The 7951-nt window shown below is 34.2% G+C and overlaps 1 non-coding gene across 1 annotated transcript; it reads left to right on the top strand.

Moving 5' to 3' along the window:
• Positions 1-4288: 4288 nt before the first annotated feature.
• LOC148763576 (small nucleolar RNA R71) lies at positions 4289-4398 on the top strand. The gene has a single exon (XR_016025598.1). It is a non-coding gene; the product is annotated as a small nucleolar RNA R71 (small nucleolar RNA).
• The last annotated feature ends 3553 nt before the right edge of the window (positions 4399-7951 follow it).

Genomic DNA, 7951 nt, shown 5'->3' with positions numbered 1-7951 from the left:
TAAGAAGAATTTCAACATCCTCGACCATCTCAAGCACAATAAAGTCCACTAAAATGTACAACCTCTCAATTTTAACTAAAACATCCTTTATAATCCCAACAGGGTACCTGATTGTTTTGTTTGCTAACTACAAAGAAACTGTAGCAGGTTGTATCTCATTAAGTCCAAGTTTCCTCGAAATCGACAAAGGCATAATTGAAACACCAACACCCAAATCACATAAAGCTTTAAAAAGTTTAACATTAGTAATAGTACAAGGGGTAGAAAAACTCCTTGGATTCTTAAGCATTGGTGGAAGTTTATTTTGCATTATAGCACTACACTCCTTAGTCAGTGCAACTATCTCAAAATCTTCCAATTTCCTTATCTTAGTCAAAATGTTGCTTAAGAACTTAACATAGCTTGGCATTTGCTCCAAAAGTTTTTTAAAAGGGATATTAAGATGAAGTTTCTTAAATACCTCAAGATATCTCTAGAATTGCTTGTCAAGTTACCGCTTCTAAAAATGTTGAGGGAAAGGTGGCAGTGGTTGTGATGGATTTCATTAAACTTTCTCACCTTGAGTTTGTTCCTCAAAATTTCAACCACTATTTCTTTTTCAACAAACTTCCCTACAGAATCTGATTTCATACTATTACTATCTACCTTTGTAAAACCCGACCCTATAAATACATGTCATGACATACATGCACTGAGTAGCATGTTATTACGCTAGCAAAGTCCCTAAGAATAGACGAAACCCGGTATTGTACCTAACGGTACACTTGAGTTGATTTAACCTCGAACTAGTTCAAATAGGAATCGTAGGATGAAATTTAATATTTTACAGTCCATGAATGACTAAAAATGATTGTTTGGAGTTCGAGGGTTCATTTGGGGAAATTTTGAAAATTTTGATGTTTAGGGGCAAAATCGTCATTTTGCCACCTAAGATAATAATTTGATCATGGAGTGAAATTTTTGATCAAGATTAACTATTTGGAGTATAATTTAATGATAGGTAGTGAAAAAGTTTAATTCCGGTGATTTCTGGAGTGTAAGGGCAAAATCGTAATTTTACCACCCGCGGACAAAATTTGAGATTTTGAAAGAATTTAGATCAAATTTGACAAATTGGAGAATGGTATGAGTATAAGGGATGAAAAATATGTCTATTGGCAATTTTTCAGTTTTTGGGGTAAAAATGTAATTTTTGACTTTTACAAGGGTAAAAGTGTAAATTTCAAAAATTACTCCACCAAGACTTTGGATAAGTCTGAGAATTTTATCCAAGCTATGGATACGTGGGACAAGTATATGGTGAAAATTTGGAAACAAATGGATGGCTAAAATTTAAGGAATTAATAAAACATTAAAAAATAAATAAAATAATATTATATTATTTTAGCCTTTAAAAAGGTCAAAATTTCCAGAATTCTCATCTTCTTGAAGCTGTCCAAACCAGGAGAGAAAAGGGGGAAAAGAAATAAGAACCCTAGCTGAAAATTTTGGGGAAAATCAAGAGAAATCAAGAATTAAAAAGGTAAATTTCATTGATTTTCCTTGTGATTTTCACTACCCATGCATTTTTTCTCATTTTCATGCAAAATTAGAAAGTGGGTATGGACACCCATGCTGGCCAAACCTCCATGGATGAGTTTTGAGCTTGAGTTTTGGTTGATTTTAATTCAATTAAGTGATTTTAGTTAGGTTATATTGTAATATAGCAAAAATAAGCTAGAGAAATAATTTTCTCCCATTGAAACCCATTATGCCGAATTTTTCAAGGAGGAAAGTGAGCTGATTTTGATGATTTTAGAAGGTTATTGGCTGATATTTAATGGTTAGAAATGTTGGAGAGAAAATGGGACAATTTAGAGCTAAAATGGAGCGCGTTAGCAATTTATGGGGTATAGTGCCAAAAATAGGTTAATACCGCGTTTAAGCCATTTTAGGCTATTGCATTTCATACCATGCATTAGTATAGGATTTAAGTCAATTATATAGTGATTTAGCATCAATGTGGTGAATTGTGTAATTTTTGCAATGTGTCTAGGAGGAAAGCCTTCCGGTAAAGGCAAGGAAGTCGTACTCGACGAACAGTGATCGGGGCACCTAGAAAGCGTTTAATTTGTACAAATGGTGAGTAAACCTATTATTATTGTAAATTATCTAGAGTTTATTTTTAAATGCTCTTTATGTATTTTATGAAACGAAAATGAGATTAAAATGGGACTTTTGATGTTTTAGAAGTAAATGTGACAAATAAATATATTGTGTTGATTATTTGAAATAAGAAACTTTTGATTATGAAATTGATTAAATGGGAGGCTGCCAATTGTCTTGAAAAATATATTTTCCTATGAATGGCTTACGATATATGAGTACATGTAGCTATATTTTATAATTGCATTGGAAATTTATGTAAGCTGTCTTTTACTATGCAGGCTGGGTAAATAAATAAAAGCCACGTTATACTGTCGAAATTTTATTAAAGTTGGTGGGTTTAGTCACTGCAGAGACGTATTTTTGTGGACTGCCTATTAGAGGGGTATGGTAAACCCGGTTATATAGTTACTCTGGTTGTAAAGGCGAGGAGGGTAACTCCTGGGGTAGTGTTAGAGCTCACTTCACGTCGAACCCCCACGTGAATGTGTAACTCGGCCAACGCCAAGGAACGGCTTGTTTTTAAAACTAACATGTGTTTAACATGTAAATATCTTAACAACCTTGGCGGACTTGGTTAAATGCCTCGGCCAAGGTATCCCCGTGGATTAGTTTTTGGCTTGAGCCTTGTTTCTAATAAAAGTCATAAGCCTTAATAACTGTTTTGGTAAATTACAAATATTTTATGGTTTAAGAAATAAATTGAAAACCTTATGAAATGGTTTGTGATTTGTTGTTTAAACTAGCCATCATTTTACTCGCCCTTAGATATTTATAATAATGTTTGTTTACTCATTTGGATTGCAAAATCTCACCCACCTCCTTTCCAAATATTCCAGGCTTGTGGTAGATTGTAGATACCCGATTTTGTCGAGGATTCTAGTTGACCCCTCTATCTCACAGACAGTAGGTTACTATCACCAACACTTGGTGTATTTATGGGCCACTTGTCATTATAATTATTATTGTACATTATAACTTTGTAAATTATTGTATGTATGAATTTATTTTACTTACACGTGTTTCTATAAATATTGTTTTATATAAAAATACTATATTTTAATCAATATTTTGAATAGTAATATTTGTCTATAAATCCTTTTAAAAAAAATTGTCTTTTGATTTACTTAAGTAAAAACCGACTAGTAATTGTTTAAAACGGAATGTTTAACAACGATTGCTCACAAGAAAGGCAAGAAACTGATACGTAAGCCTTGCGGGGTTCTGATTGGCATTCCGGGTAATGAGTGTAAATCGGGACGTCGTGGCGGTTGTCATGGGCTTGAGGGAGGTTTCGGGTCGTGACAACCTCTTTCTTATTTCTAAGTGTGATTGCATTGTAATGCTCGTTGCCTTCTCTCTGAAGATTAGCTTCAATATCATTAGGTAAGGTCCCATAAGGCCTATTATTGATGACATTAGCAAGCTGACCCACTTGTGTCTTAAGATTTCAAATTGAAGCTGCTTGGCTTTGAATGATGGCATCAATTTTTGCCATGAATTACATAAGTAACTCTTTCATAGATGACTTTTTCTCAAGCATAGTAGCTTTAACTTAAGGCGAAAATCCATAAGGAAAATTTGGAGTTGGAGCTCATGAAGATCCTTGATTATTTTTCTAAGAAAAGTTAGGATGACTCTTCTAACCAAAATTATAAGTGTTGGAATATGGATTGTTCTATTGTTTATTAGGGTTTCCAACAAATTGTACTGATTTAGAATTAGTTGAGCAATTATCACTAAGATGCCCTTCTCCACAATAGTCACAAGTAACAAATGGGCTCTGAATGAAATGAACCCCCATTTGAAATTAGTTGAGCAATGATCACTAAGATGCCCTTCTCCACAATAGTCACAAGTAACAAATGTGCTCTAAATAAAATGAACCCCCATTGAATCAAACTTTTTAGTCAATGCCATTATTTGTGTAGTTAATGCATTGATGGCATCCAACTCATGAACACTAGCTATTCTTCTAGGCATTGTTCTTTTAGATGGCCACTAATATTTATTAGATGCCATTTCATCCAACAAATCATACTCCTCATCAATAGACTTAGCCCTGAAAGCTTCTCTAGCTGTTGCCTCAGTAGTAGTTCCAATATGACCAATTAAACCATTAAAAAATGTTTGTGCCTTTAGTAAACCATGATGAGGGCAACGACGAAGCAAATCCTTGTATTTTTCCCAAGCCTCATACAGCGATTCATAGTCAAGTTGCATGAAAGAAGTAATTATATCATTCCTCATCGTCACTAGCTTGGTTGCAGGAAAGAACTTGACTAAGAACTTTTGAGCAAGATCATCTCAAAGGCATAGTGGAGCCCATAGAAAGAGAATTCAACCAAACCTTCACCTTGTTTCACAATGAGAAAGGGAAAAGTCGTAGTCAAATAGCATCATTAGTAACTCCATTGTGCTTGAAAATGTCACAGATCTCTAAACAATTTGAAATCTAACCATTTAGGTTGTCATTAGATAGTCCTATACACTAGACTAAAGTTAGGATTACTTGGATGATTGTTGGCTTTATTTTAAAGTTGTTAGATTGGATAGCCAGTGTAATACCCCGTACTTTGATATGGTGACTAATAAAGCTTATTGGATCCCAACTGAGGTTAATTATAATGTTTAGAAATGATGAAAGATGAAATGAATAGTTTGGGATAAAATATTCTGCACACGAGAAAATAATAATAAAATAATGATATTTTTATCGAAGAACAATTCACAAGATAAAAAGTGATTCGGAAGTCAATTGAGGCATAATAAGGTATTTTGGGTATCAAGGTGACAAGAGAAAATTTTTGAAATAAAATAATAATTTATTAATAAAATAATATTAAAAATATTAATATTTTATTCAGTGTCATAATTTTCCATAAAGAAGGAGTATATGGTCAATCTAAGTGGGGGAGAAGAAGAATAAGAGGATTTTTTTGAGAAAAATGACGTTAATGGGGTCGCGTGTCTTTATTAAGTAAAGATAACGCGGACAAATAAATATTTTAAATATTATGGGGACACCGCGTTAGAGTACAAACTTCATACTTTGTTTGTGCATGTGTAGGAGAAGGTAATAGAACGAAATTGGAGTTAAATGAGTGTTGGGAGGACTAAATTAAAATGGAAGGAAACAAAAAAGGGTAAAACGGTAATTTTATGTGAAATTTGGTCAATTTTAGGCCAAGACTGACCTTATCCTTTCCCCCAGCAGATTTTTCTTCTTCTTCATCCATGCTCCACGCCATTCTTGAAGCTTCCATGCCATTTTCTCTTTATCCACCATGAAATCAAGTTTTATTCGTTTTCCTTTCCATGTTTTCTTTTCCTTTCTTCTCCAAACTTCTTGAGCATTAAATTTAAAACCTTTAACCCCAATTTCCAGCACACCAAAACCCTAGGAGGAGAAGAAAGAAAAAGAGAGAAAGGAAGAAAAAGCTTGGTTTTGGTGATTCAAGCAAGGAACGGTAAGAATTCTTGTTTTTGGCTTGAGTAGTCTTTGAAAATGAGTTAGTGACTTAGAGAAATGTCTTGTGGCAGTAAAGATTGGCTTGATTGGAGAAAAATTGGTAACATGTAAGCCAATAAACCCATGGGTACATGAAGGACTCAAAGTGGAAAAGGAAAACGGTAAGCTTAACACTATGTTTTAAAGCCTACGGTTAGTTGAATATTGTGAGGAATTGTGGTTGTTGAAAGGATTTATTTTCCTAAGCTAGTTGAAAATTGTTAAGATTGTATGGCATGTTGTTTGAAAGAAATAAAAAAGGAATATTATGGATGGAGGATTGAGAAACAAAATATTGAAAGTTAGATAGATAACGATGCGTGTAAACTAAGAAATAATCGAGTGAAAGTGAGAATAATTGTTACTGCCATATATGTGGATTATGTGTGGAAATATAAGATGGATTTGGGCGAAAATTATTTAGAAAGGTTGAAGTAGGCACATGACATCATAAATAAGTTGCCGGTGATATAATCTAAGGAATTTCGTAAGCAATGGATGTAAGTAATTTTTGTAAAAATGTATTAACATGTGAGTTAATTGAAGATGGTTTTATGATAGGATGAAAATATAAATTTGAGTAAGGATTAATTGATTGAAGTGCTACCCGTATACGTATGTAATTAAATATATTGAGTTCATATTATTGCTAGGAAGTGCAAAGATAAAGTTAGAGAACTGTGGTGGCAAGCCGGAGTAAATAACGATCGACAGGTTAGTGAAAATAGTTAGAGACACCTCCAAACAAATAGCAACTTAAAATCTCATTGTTGCCAGGTGAGTGAACTTGCATTAAAATGTCTTGGGATATACAGGTTTATGTTTGATTGAATCCTCTAAAATGTTTTATTGGTTTTTCTTCAAAAACTTGCACTAGAACAAGCCCTCATGAAATGTTTTTATGTTATGAAATGGATAGTGTGATGAATTCATATATTTATGTATAATGATATATATATATATATATATATATATATATATATATACTATGTCATAAATGGTACCATTGTGTGACAAATGCAACCGTGCATGTGCGAAGTGGGCAGTCCACATGCAGGTAATGATGCTGTCCTGATAATTACTACTGTGCATGTGTGGAATGGGCAGTGCACATGTCGGTAATGATGATGTCATGATAATTACAACCGTGCATGTGCGGAGTGGGCAGTGCACATGCCGGTAATGATGCTGTTGTGATAATTACAACCGTGCATGTGCAGAATGGGCAGTGCACATGTCAGTGATGATGTACATGAGCTGGATGAGGTGTGGTGGTATATTAATTGATATATGCTTAAGCATATGTATATGCAATAGAAAGATTATGATTATAATATGTGATTATATGGCATGATAAATCTTGAAAATTTCCCATTTACATGTGAATTGATTTTATTGCAACAAGAACATTCTGTTTATACTGCCTTGCTTGGATGATTGCTGGAAATTTCCTCTCTTTCCAATTTCCTGCTAAATATGGTTCCTTCATTATGAAATGATTTAATAACCCAGGGTTGATGGAAGGATTTTAATAAGAACTTGAACTAGGTTGCATTGTTTTTGAACTTAAGTGCATCATGATTTCTAAATCATTCCTTGTAATTGCTTGTTCACTTCCTATGTTCACTCACTGAGTTTATACTCACGTTTTCAACTTCATGTTTTCAGATTCAGGGGTGGTTGAGACGTAGATTGAGGTGTCCACATACTCCCATCTTTTGGGTAGGTACTTTGACATTTAGTAATCATATCTCCCATCCAGAGTCACTCTGCTGACAGTCAAGTTCTAATTACGTGTATATGACTATTTGTTGTGAAATGCTGAGATTCACTTGTCAAATTATATGTATGTATATAATGGTTAATGATGGCATTATGAATACATGACTGGGTTTTATGAGTTGTTTTCAAAGGAATTGTAATTGAGCATTATGAATTTCGGATTCTAAAGGAATATGGATTAACGTATAAGATCATGTAAGTAGGCTTGCTTGGGCTCGGTGGGTTGAGCCCATTGGTCCCTTGCACCGGTCATGGCCCGAAAATTGGGATGTGACAAACTTGGTATCAGAGCTTTAGGTTTAGTTGAATCTTAGAGATTCCTGTGTGGTCAGCAGAGTTGTTGGAGTCTGTGTAAAGTCTTATCCTTGGATTGTGGGTGCGCAACGCAAGTTAAGGACGGGAGGCTACCTGGGCCCTTACTTCATTAAAAACCCACCTGATATTATGATGAATAAATGGATAAGTAATCAATGCTTTGTTGGTCCCGTTAATATGTGCTAGAGGGGGGGTGAA

Source organism: Theobroma cacao, chromosome 3, assembly GCF_053813885.1.
Source record: "Theobroma cacao isolate CCN51 chromosome 3, ASM5381388v1, whole genome shotgun sequence".
Lineage (NCBI taxonomy): Eukaryota > Viridiplantae > Streptophyta > Magnoliopsida > Malvales > Malvaceae > Theobroma > Theobroma cacao.
The sequence above is the reverse complement of the archived record's forward strand: the minus strand, read 5'-3'. Positions and strand labels throughout refer to the sequence as shown.